The sequence below is a fragment of the Marmota flaviventris genome, chromosome 8 (assembly GCF_047511675.1).
Source record: "Marmota flaviventris isolate mMarFla1 chromosome 8, mMarFla1.hap1, whole genome shotgun sequence".
Taxonomy (NCBI): Eukaryota; Metazoa; Chordata; class Mammalia; order Rodentia; family Sciuridae; genus Marmota; species Marmota flaviventris.
Window position 1 is genome coordinate 117,287,578 of NC_092505.1, and position 12,585 is coordinate 117,300,162.

The 12,585-nt window shown below is 34.8% G+C and overlaps 1 protein-coding gene across 1 annotated transcript in view; it reads left to right on the top strand.

Moving 5' to 3' along the window:
* Positions 1 to 12,585, top strand: part of Plscr4 (phospholipid scramblase 4) — a 40,219-nt gene that overhangs the window by 1,095 nt on the left and 26,539 nt on the right. The window lies entirely within an intron of this gene.

The window sequence follows — 12,585 nt, forward strand, 5'->3', positions numbered from 1 at the left end:
ACTTGAATTTGGCATGAAAAAAAATTTGAAAAATCTGTTCTATAAAATATATAAAATTCTAGGAATTTAAATGAAAATAAGCTACATGTTTATATAAGAATCCAATAAAATATATAATATTTAAGTAGGTAAAATGTCATTTCCATAAAATAATTTACAATGTAAATAGAATCCTAATTGGCATCTTAATTTTTATTAACAAGGCTGATTAGCTTATGAAAGACTACTTGAAAATATAAAGATCTGAGTTATATATATGGTTAACTTGACCGTAAGATTAAAAGGTATTATAAAGTCATAGTTTTTAAAAGAAAGCAAACTGACCCACTACCAAATATTTCTGTGAAATTGAAGAGATAGATTTAAGAGTAAAAGGAAAACTGGCATTTGAAGCATACATTTTAAACAAAAGGAGAAACAAGAAATGACATTTAATTGATTGTGTTTGCACAACTAGGTATTTATCTGGGAAAACTAATAATACAACTGGAACTTTTCCTCACTTAATATACAAATATAGTCTAGATGGTTTACTAATTTCAATCCAAATATATAAAACCTAAAAAGAAAAAGAAAATCTGAATATGCACATGGCATATTACAATACATAATACAAAACCTAGAGACATTTAGGGATAGAATTTTTATTAGCACATGCATATGAAAACCAGATACACACAGGAGGACATTAGACATTAGAGTCTTATAGTACTGAGGATCAAACACAGGCCCTCCCCATGTGCTAGGCAAGGGATCTGTGGCTGAGGTGCATCCCCAGCCCTTTTAAAATGTGTTTTCTTCTTCTCTTGGAGAAAGGGTCTTCCTAAGATGCCCTGGTAGTCCTCTACCTTGAGATCCTCCTGCCTCAGCCTCCCAACTTGCTTCAGTCTAGATGTGTGCTACCATGCCTGCTCAGGCCAGAAGTATATTTACAACAAAGTATATTTTGCTAATATTACCTAGAACTCTTATGAATGATCTTGAAAATCAACAACCCAATTGAAGATTAAGAGTCCATTCAAAATAAGATTTAAAAAAAAAATACAGGTAAGCAAATGATGAAGGCTCTCAGTCATACTAATTATATAAAAAATTTAATTAAATTAAGATATCAACTTTTGCCTAACTTACTGATTTTGGAAGTCTGATAATACTTACAGTTGTTGATAATGACTTGAGAGGAATATACTTTTACAAACTTATAAGGATAATGTGAATTGGTTAAAAAAAAACTTTAAAGATGATAACTATTAAAAATTTCAACTGTTCCTTCACTTATTGGAATTTATTCAGTAAAATATTCTCCCAAAAGTCCAAATAAAAATTTATGTCAAGCCATAAGCCAGGCATGGTGGTGCGCATCTGGAATCCCAGCAGCTCCAGAGGTTGAGACAGAAGGATCACAGTTTCAAAGCCAGCCTCAGGAATTTAGTGAGGTTCCAAGCAACTTAGTGAGAACCTGTCTCTAAATAAAATATTTTAAAAGGGCAGAGTTTAGCTCAGTGTTTAAGCACCCTGGGTTAAATTTCCAGTATCAAAACGAACAAAAAACTATATCAAAAATATGTGTCAAAGATGTTCAGTAGGATTGATTCTAATATACTAAATGTGAAAACAATTCTGAAACCATTGATTAGGATTTGGTTGTATAATTATGGTTCATCCAGTGGTGAAATCATAGATAATCTAAAAAAAAAAAAAACAAAATATTTGGTAGGTCTATATGATTTCACATGGAAATATGTCCAAATATATTATCAGAAGCACAACCAAAATAAGGCAGAGCATAGTATATGTACTCTGTGTATTCATGCATATACAAACTGTGCTGTACATACACACACATGCACACACTTGCACACACACAGAGCAGCATGTTTTGTAAATAATAATTTGCAATATCGAAAAAGTTAGGCTGATATGGATATTCATGTTCTATCATATATAATGAAAAGTTATGTTATTAGAATAGGAAGATCATAAGATGCTCTTGTGATTAGTAGTTTATACAGAATATATCCCTCCTGAATATATTAATTATCATTCACAAAGCTTTCCATATTCTCTTCATTTGCTTTCTCTTTGAAGATAATTCTTTTAGGTACTGTTGAAAATCCTTTCCTTTTTCTCCTTCCCTAACAAGGATGCTTACATTTATTGTAGGCACAGATGTGAAATATTCTTTCTGAAGGATTTCACAACCCATTAACTTTGTTAAAATGAAAAACTATAGGACTGTTCTTCTAACACCTCTTATGCCTTTCATGAGCATTGTACTGAAATTTATATTCCTAGTTCCCATCCTTTATGGTAAGAGAGATAGATATGCTATTCTTTGAGATGGAAAGCATCTAAAATGGACTACAAAAAATTTAAACAATTCCATGCAAAAAGTACGGTTGTTAAACATGACAAATTTTGAAACAAAATTTTAAGCATAAAATTTTAATATCATTCTTATGAAAATCAGAAACAAAACTAATAATTAAATAAACTAGTGACAGGCAGTACACAGAAACAGAGTAGTAAATGACTTTCAAACTTAATAAAAGCTGTTCAGCCTCCATTATCATATATAAAGAAATGAAACTTTTTATTTTTTTAACCTAGCTGAGTAGAAATGGCAAAGATTCTGATAAAAACACTACATTGGATGTGTAGTTTTTTGGTCTGTGTGTGATAATTCAAATCTTTGGAATATAATCTGCTTTTATCCAAAATGCACAAAACTTCGGTCTTCCCATTATGCTTCCAGGAATTTAATGCACAAATTTTACAATTTTATATATATATGTTTGTTTCAGTATTGTTTGTAATAGCATAAATTTGGAAACAATTTAAAATTTCATTATTAAGCATCCAGTCGAATACCTTATGGTACATTTATTAAAAATAATAATGTCAGGTGAGCTGAAATAGTCAATAAGACATTTTAATAAATGAAAAAGACAAGATGCAGAAAAGTATATGGAACACTGCCATGTGTATTTAAAGTTATATACATTTGTTTGTATATGCTTAGAAAATCTCTAGGAAGACACAGAGTCTAATATACAGATGTTTAATAGAGATTAAGTAGGAGGAAGTCTTTGTGTCATAACAATTGATGCATAGCTTGACTCTTTGAATAATTTTTTGCATATAACATCTATTTTAAGATGTCTTTTTTATATAAAAATTGATTTATACCAAGATGATCTAATTTTAAGCCACATGACATCCTCCTGTTTGAGTAGCCAAAAAAATGACACATTAAGTGTTATCTGGCAATTTTCCATATAGTGTTGATGGTGTGGTAATGTTTTCTTAAATATATTATAGAAACATCATGAAAATATTGTTCTTCTGATAACTTTTTAATATTACATAAAACAAATTTCTTTCTTGGAAGCTAAAATGGAAAAACCTAATAATCTCTTTAAACAATTGGAACTAATTTAATATATTTAATAAAAGTTATAAGTTTGCTTCCATGCAATCTCATGTTTTATTTTAAAATAAAGCTACCATAACCAACCTCCAAGATCGTCAACATTGGCTACAAAGAAGGAGATATTCTACCATATGCTTTTTCTTTGGAAGGATTCATGGTGTGAATAAAATGAGAACTATATTTAAGTTGTAAAACAATTCTATAAAACTGATTAGATGTTATCAACATTTTTCATATGTTCATAGTGAAAATTAATTATTTATAAATTTCTTATAGGATTGATTTTATGCAAAGATACAAGTAAATGAATATATGTAACATGTACAGTTGTAACAAGATTATTTTTATGTGACATTTTTAATGGATATTTTTATCCCAGTAGACTTGTGTTTATCTTGTCAGTTTAACTTTTATAAATGCTTTTTGAGTTTTGATAGCTCATCTAATTCTAGCCTGTGTTTTAGCAACTTTTTAAGGTGCCAGGGTGAGGAACAGGCTTGACTCAGTCGCTCAGTCATTAGACCTTAATCCACTCATATGGAGCCCACTCAGTTATTGAGTTCTCTGGTAACCAAGAAGCCCAGAAAACTAGTCAGCACAATGCAAAACAGGAACCAAACATTGGGCTTAAAATCTGTAAAGGGAATGGAACATAAAAGGGTATACATATGTTTCATCTTTGGTGAACTTGGAGAAGTAGTTAGTGATGCATTCACTGTAAAGGAATATATTGTCAGTGTTCTCCTTTTATTAAAAAAAAAAATCTGACATGAAATATATTTTTTATTTTATATTTTTTGCAGAAAAATTAAAAAGGAAATATTGTTTACATCTTAACATATTTCCTCCAAGTTTTCCATAATTAAAAAAAAAAAAAACAGGGACTAGGGTTGTAGCACTTTCCTGGCACATGTGAAGCACTGAGTTTAATAAAAATTAATAAATAAATAAAATAAAGGCATTGTGTCCCTCTATAACTAAAAATAAAAATAAAAAACCATAAGCCACAGGTGTAACAAGATGCATGATTGTGTTTTTCAAAACGAAACAAAAAACGTAACTATCATAATTACCCAATTTATATTGTTAACATTTTATGATGTTTATGAAATAATTTTAACTAAAATTTTCAAGGAATTATTAAAGGAATATGATTTTTTTGTCGTAATGTTTCACTACAATGGGTTTATTTAACCACTGTGCTAGATAATTATGTAGTTTGCAGTTACCAGTTTCCATTCCATAGTCTTTTTATGGGAATCAGAAAGTATCACTTAAAATAAAAAACATTACAGCATATTTTAGAATTTGGTATGGAGGAAATGTAGTTGGGTTTACAAAAGAGATATGGCAAAAAATTATATTAGTATTGTACTGGTAACTTTTTTGCATATTGATCTTGTGTCTTGCCACATTCTGAACCGGTTCATTAGTTCTAACAGTCTTTAATGGATTCCTCAGAAACCTGTGAATACAAGAAACATCACAGTTCTTTATTCCCAATCTGGATGCTTCATTGCTGCTGTTCTAAAACCTCCCTGGTCATTGGAATAGAAGTGCATCAGTGAATCCTCTCATCCTTTCTCTTAGGGGAAGCAGTCAGTCTGCCTCAGTTACTGTGATGTTGATGGTGGAGTGCCTCTAGGTGCCTCTGATCAGATTCGGGAAGTTATATTCTCCTTCTACATGGTTGAGTGTTTGATTTTTTTTTATCAAAAAAAAAGGTATTGGATTCTGTCAAATACTTGTTCTGCAATATATTGAGATTTTTGTTTGTCCATTTTATTACTATGGTATATTGATTTTTTTTTGCATGATAAATTTTTTTATTAGATAAATCCCAGTCAATCATGGCGTATTACCCTTTTTATATTGCTGCATTCAATTTCCTAGTATTTGTTTCATGATTTTTTTGTGTGTGCATTATAATTATACATAATACTGGTATTTTTTATGCTGTATTTGTACATGCCCATAACATAATTTGATTAATATCATTCCCAGTACCTTCCTTTGCCCTCCCATCCTCCCTCCCCCATCCACTTGCTCTGATGATTTCCCTTCTATTATTATTATTTTAATTAGTGCACTATAATTATATATGTATATATGTATACACATATAAATTATATATGTATGCACACATACACACACAAAAATGCGAATCTCTTTGGTTTATTCATACATAGACATATCATGGTTTGGTTGACTCATTTCCCAGTACTTCCCAGTGCCCCTCTCTCTTCCTTCCCTCTGATCCCCTTTCTCTACTCTATTGGTCTCCTTTCTATTTTTTGTTTGGGTCTTGCCATGTTGCTAAAGACCTCACTAAGTTGCTGAGGCTGGCTTTGAACTTCCAATCCTTCTGTGTTAGCCTCCCAAACTGCTGGGATTACAGGTGAGCACCACCATGCCTAGCCTCCTTTCTATTTTAGTGAGATCTCTTTTTTTTTTAATCCCTTTTCTGCTACCCCACTGCCACCAAATTCCACACATGAGAGAAGACATTTGACTTTCAAGGTCTGCCTTATTTCATGTAGTGTGATGTTACCCAGTTCCATTCACTTACCAGCAAATAACACAATTTTATTCTTCTTTATGCTGAGTAAAACTCTGTTGTGTATGTGTACCACATTTTCTTTATTCATTTATCTGTTGGTGGGCACCTGGGCTGATTCCATGACTTGACTATTATGGATTGAACTGCTGTAAATATGGTGTGCCTGTGTCACTGTACTATTGTACTATGCTGATTTTAGTGTTTTTGAGTCTGAATTCTTTAGGAATATTAGCAGAGCTTTCTTTTCTTGAGATGCCTTCTTAGGATTCTGATAGCAGGTTCATACTGACTTGATAAAATGTTCTATTTTCTGGAAGTTTTATTTTATGTAGGAGTTTGTGAAGGACTGTTATTCATTCTTTATTAAGCATTTTGTAGAAGTCATCAGTAGAGTCATCTCTGCCTGGATTCCTTTGTGGGGAGATTTTTGAGCACTCTGTCATTCTCTTGTTATAATTCTATTGAGGTTGTGTTTCTTCCTGGATCATTATCATTCCTTTGATAGTGTGTTTTTCTAGGAACTTTTGTAATTCATTAGTTTAGCTAATATTTTTGCAAAGGTAAGTATGATTTTTTTTTCCTTTTGTGCATTGCTAGGGTCAAACCCAGGCCCTCACACATGCTAAGGATATATTCTGCCACTGAGCTATATCGCCAGATCAGTTCATTTTCTTCCATAATGTTTTCTCTCTGTTCTTCAGAGTGGTTAATTTTTTCTTGATTTATCATTAAGCTCAGTAAGTTTTTCCACGTAATCTGCATTTGTCAATTGGGCTCATCCAGTGATTTTTAAATTTTGTTATTGCATATTTTTAGTTAAAATTTTTTTCCCTTTTATCGTTTTTACATTTTATTTCTTTGCTGAGGCATTCAATCTTCTGAATTTTTAAAGCACTGCTTTAAATTTTTGTCATATAATTGCAAAATCTATGTCATCTAGGCATTAACATCTTTTGATTTTCTTTTCATGGGCTGACATTTTTCTGATTCATTGAAACTTAATTTTGTATTCTGTCCTGGAAATTTTGAAATATTATTTTATGGGACTCTGAGTCTTGTTTAATGCTGTAGAGAAAATTAATTTTGTAAATATTTTGGCAGGCTGTTGACCCAGTTGGGTGGAGGCCACAAGTTCTATTTGCTAATTCAAGATGAGTTTCATTTTTATAATCTTTACCATGATATTCAGATCCCTCTGGTGTATATACAACCCAGAAAATGACCAGTCTGATACATGGGCAGTGTTTTCATTTACTTCAGTTCCCAAAATTTTCATGAGTTAGATACTGAGGATCAGACCCGTACATGCACTGTTTATGGATGAGCTTAGCAGATCATAAACAACTTTTGGGGGACATTTTCCCATATTTCTGCTGCTCTGGGATCTCCTTGCTATTTATCAATTTTCTGGGCCTCTTTTTTTGGCTTCTCTAGCCAGAAAAATGGGCTTTCTCTTACTTTATTCTGCTGTGGGCCTTCCACTAATTCACTTGCATTAAAGGATAAGTCATAGCAATTGAGGTTCAACCCAGCCTCTTGGTACCACAGCATTTGTATGAAGGAAGAGTCCCTTCTCTTATTATTGCCCACACCTGCCATCCTGCTGTGATACAATTAATACTTTCTCCATAGTGGGATTATCAAAATCTGGGGCATGAAGGAATGGGGCAAAGGAACTATCAGGGAATTCTCAAACCATTGTGAGCTTCAGAAACCCTCTTTTCCTTGCTCAAGCTAAGCAAGAGGGCCTCTCTTAGCACCTGGTGACTGTGACTGTATTTCAGACTGCCTTGAAATAGTTTCAGGCCATGAAGACCAGGAAAAAAAATTATACAAAACTGATTCTGTTTTGATTATACTTCTCTGGGCTAATTGCTTCATGCTCCTGCCTCTATTATAGATGTGTATGCATAAATTATTGTAGTAACTCTTCAGTGATCAAGTACAAAATCGCAGTTCAGTTCTGACGCCAACCTCCCAGAAATAGCACAGATTCTGAAAGTTTAAGGGCTCAATTCCAACAAGACTGCCCTCACTCCAGATACCAGCCACAAGTTTGGAAGTTGCAGGCCACCTATACTTAAGAAACTGGTTACAGATGTGAGGATTCCCATCCACCCTCACAGAATTCAGAACAGTACTTTACTTAAGATTAAAGCTCCAGTACAAAGGATCCAAGTCAGAAGCAGTCAAGGGGAGAGACACATGGGTGACAACTGGCACGGTCCTGAACACGAAACTTCAATTCCCTCTCTCTCTGGCGACAGGAGATATCACCTTCCTGGCACATTGGTGTTTACTAACTGGGAAGCTCACTCAAGCCTCCATGTTCATGGTTTTCATTGGGGTTTCTCAGTCTCTTTTTTAAGCAAGGCATATACATTTTTTTTTTTTTAGAACTATTAGCACATTAACTTATATGCACCCAGCTTGGATGGTGGTCGTGAAATACGATGAGGGGTATAAAATGTGAACAATTGGAAAATATCTACATTTTTATTTGCTAAGAGTTGATCAGGGTTTTCAGATGAATCAAGTGAAATATTTATGATCTCATTTACATTTTATAGTATGAAGTACAGAATAATACAGACTTAGTCCATTTTCCATAGTGTTTCGGGATGATTGAAAAGAGCCTCAATGTTTATATGTTGAAAATATAATAAACATGATAGTCTTTAAGTTTTAGAAGAGGTATTTAATGTAGTTTCATTATCTGCTCTTTTTAAAATCTCCTATTAGGTAAAACCAATCATCTGAATGATATTACTAATGTTGGTATTCTAAAGGAAAAGAAAATTCTGTAGACATTTAAGCCATACTCTAATTTGTCTTTTGTTTACTTACAAATAGGAAAAAGCCTTTTAGCAATGTTTTACATTTTCTTTATCCCAGTTCTTCTGACTTTGAAATTCATTATAAGTGGTGTTTATGATAGTGCATCTTCTAGAACCTTACTCACTGGAGGGAGAAGCTGCTGTCTGCTCAAGACCCCGCAGAAAGTATTACACGTGGATAATCAGTAATACAGGTTGGAAGGTTAAATGGCCATTCACTGTTTTTGCATATAGACATTTATTTTTGTTCTCTCCATCAGTGGGGATATTTTACTAGTGAAATAATAGTAACCATGCAAATAAGGCCTTGCCATATGCCCACTCTTTTAAGTCCCATCAATGTGGAATTATTTTAGTCTTCATACTAGTTCTGTGAGGTTGATCCAGTTGCCACATGCTCATGATACACAGAATAACCCAAGAACAGACTTCATCATGGTCACTTGGCTCTTAGGAAGAGACCTGGGACTTGAACCCACACTAAGAACCACTGTCCATATTGCCTGACAAGTGCTGGCGTATACCCTGTAACAGCCGTGCAATCTTCTGCTCACCTCCAGGTACACTGAAGAGGGGAATAAAATCTCTGAAGGATGTCAGTCAGCCCAAAGGATGGCAGGAGAAAGGAGAAAGATGGGAGATGGTGGCACCTGGTATAGTACTGTGCAGGGACTAGCTATTTTTCTAAAACAGCTAAGGAGCTGTCCATAGATGGCCTCTTGCTCTTTCTTTTCTTCTCAGGGATGGGGGCATTGGAGACAGGTAAGACCCCAGGTTTTAGAATGCATGTGCAGGTTCCAAGCCTTGTGCCTAGAGATTTTCACTAGCCCATAACTTTTCCTGCCCAGAGGCCAAGACAGATGATAGATCCCTACTGATACTAACAGGAAAGAGCTGAACACTGGATTTTATGATCGAAGTTTCAGATATCCCTGGTGTGGACTCTGTAGCTTTGTGCTCCATGACACAGAAGTGAAATTCAAGAGTGAGCATATAACAGCTGCAATGTTGCAGAAAAGCGATATTCACGCAAACCCTCCCTTGCTGGAGGATGTTGTGTGAGATATCAAGGTTGCAGTGCAAGTCAGCAAAGCCCAGTTTCACCAACCTGGTCCTCTCCATCTCATAACTCCTTCCCTTTGCATCATGTTCCAGTCAGTATAGCTTCCCCTGTGTGAACCATGCATACCCCAAATGCCAAGGCCTTTGCAACTAAGAGTTGTCTGGACCTTGTAACACTGACCTGTTAGGGAGGCATGGCTCAGTTTTCTAGACCAGTTTCCATCTAGTATGCCAAAAGTCATCTCTTCAACCTGTGAGGTTAGACCACCATTAATCCCTTTAGCCCCTCTTCCTCATACAACCATTTTTCTGATTTTTTTTTTCACTGATTACCTAGTATTTCCATAGAAGTTAATGGAGTATGAAGGTCATTGCATTCTAGCTTTGCCCAGCTAGAAGTTGTCCTGCTTCACAAAACATTTTGACTAAAATTGTTGTAAAATTGTATAAGAAATGGATGAAAAGTAAGGGTGGTGAAAAGAAAAACACAAATAGTAGTCCAAAATACAAAATAGGCTTTTAGATTTAAGTTTTTCTCCCTTATTAACTTTTAGACAAGTTGTCTATGATATATTTTGATGTAAGTCCCCCACTTCCTTTTTTTAAAATTTTTTTTAGTGTAATTGGATATAATGCCTTTATTTATTTATTTGTTTTTATGTGGTGCTGAGGATTGAACCCAGGGCCTTGCACATGCTAGATGAGCACTCTACCGCTGAACTACAACCCCAGCCCCCTTCTTATGTTTTTATGCTTGGGTTTTGTTGTTTTTCTTAGATCTGTGAGTTTATACACAACTAGTAGTCCAAGTCCAAAGGACAGGGGAGGTAAATATCCCTTCAAGCACCTACAGCTTGTGAGGCACTATGCCATTTCCTTGACTTCAATTCATTAATGTTAGTTGATTTTTAAAATGTTATAGATATCCAAGTTTTACAGATTGGCTTATTTACTTAATTGTGCTGCTGGGTATGAAACCTAGGACCTCAAGCATGCTGGACAAGCCTCTGTCACTGAGCTACACCCCCAGCCCTGATCAATCTACCTTTTCAAGTTGTTATTCAATCACTTAAATCATATTTGGATTTTTAATTTCGGCTTGCTATGATCTGTTAGTTTTCTTTATATCAGTTGTAAGTGTGCCTGATTATAGGATCAACCAGGACTATCATAAAAGTCAAGATTTTGAGGTTTATACCCCACAGGTATTATGTAAGGATTGGGATACAACATTCTGTGGTTTTTTTCAAGTTTTATTTTGAAAATGAAATACTTGAAAACTAATAATTTTCAAATCTATGTCCTCACCTAGACTTAGCAATTATTAAAATTTGCTCATTTTACCATTCCATAGAGTTTGCCACTATTGATAGCTCCATAGATGATAGATACATAGATGAACAGATGGCTAAGTGGATGGGTGGAAAGAAAGATGGATAATCTTGACCCTTTTCACCAAGGCACTTTAATCTGTTTGAATTGGTTTCATGGCTGTCATGGAGTTTCAATAGTGATCATGATCTCTTGATACTTTGCAATCCCCAGATTTAACAACAACAACAACAAAAAGGAGCACTAGACTTAACTAGAAGAAGATTACATATAACTGTCCAATGATTCTTGTTCATTGTAAAATCATGTTTTGCATATGAAGATGCAGGTTTAAACATATGTGTGCCCTTTAAGTCCTAAGGACAACGTATCACTCCTGTTTCCATTCACCCAGATAGGACTAGAACATGACAGGGTTGGAGCCTTTTGTAGACCACTACCAAACCCCTTTAACCCCTCTTCCTCATACAACCATTTTCCTAAGGTTTTTCTTATTCATCAGCTAGTATGATGAATAACAGTAAGTACATAGTACATATTGTAAAGGAGAGTGTTTTGTTTCGCTTTCCTCTTGAACATCCTAAAATGGAATCACGATATATATTCACCCACACTTGCCTTTTTGCTTAGTGGTGGAATTTTGACTTACTCTGTCTCTGTGTGTAGCTGTGGTCTGTTTTGGCTATGGTACACTGGCTGGCACACTGTATGAATAGACCAGAATAGTTGACCACTGATGGACATTAGGCACGTTTTTTTTTACTTCTTTTAATATGAAGAGGAGTGTCAAAAGCCCCTTGTGTGTAACTGTGTACGTCTCCAAGAGTCACTTGTGAGTATGTCCTTGGGAGTGTTTAGAGTTGAAAGTTCCAGAAAGCCATGGTCATTTTCTTAAATAGTAGGAATGAGCATTGTTGAAGAATAGGACTACCTCGCTGAACTCTTTGCCTCACCTAGAATTGGGTCTTTTTGGGGCCCAAATGCCTTTTTTTTTTAACTTCTTGAGATACACAGAATACTGTACTTACTACAGATCTGAAGGTGAGTGGACATGGTCCAGGACTGGATGAACTCTCTTCTGGCCAGACGATCATTTGAGCCAAGAATCTACACACTGCCTCATGCCACAGTGGTTTTCATTGCATCCAGTGGTCCACCTGGATGGCCCGCTCATCTTCTTTGACCTATCACTTCACTCTGGTGACTTTTTACTTCACTTGGACACAAATTGCCACATCCCATACTCGGATCAACAGGGTGATGTGTGAAAAGGGAATGGTCTTAGGATTTAGAAGTACTTGCCTTTAACTGGACTGGCCATTTATGAATTAAAGTGATGTTGGTATGATTAGAGATGATAT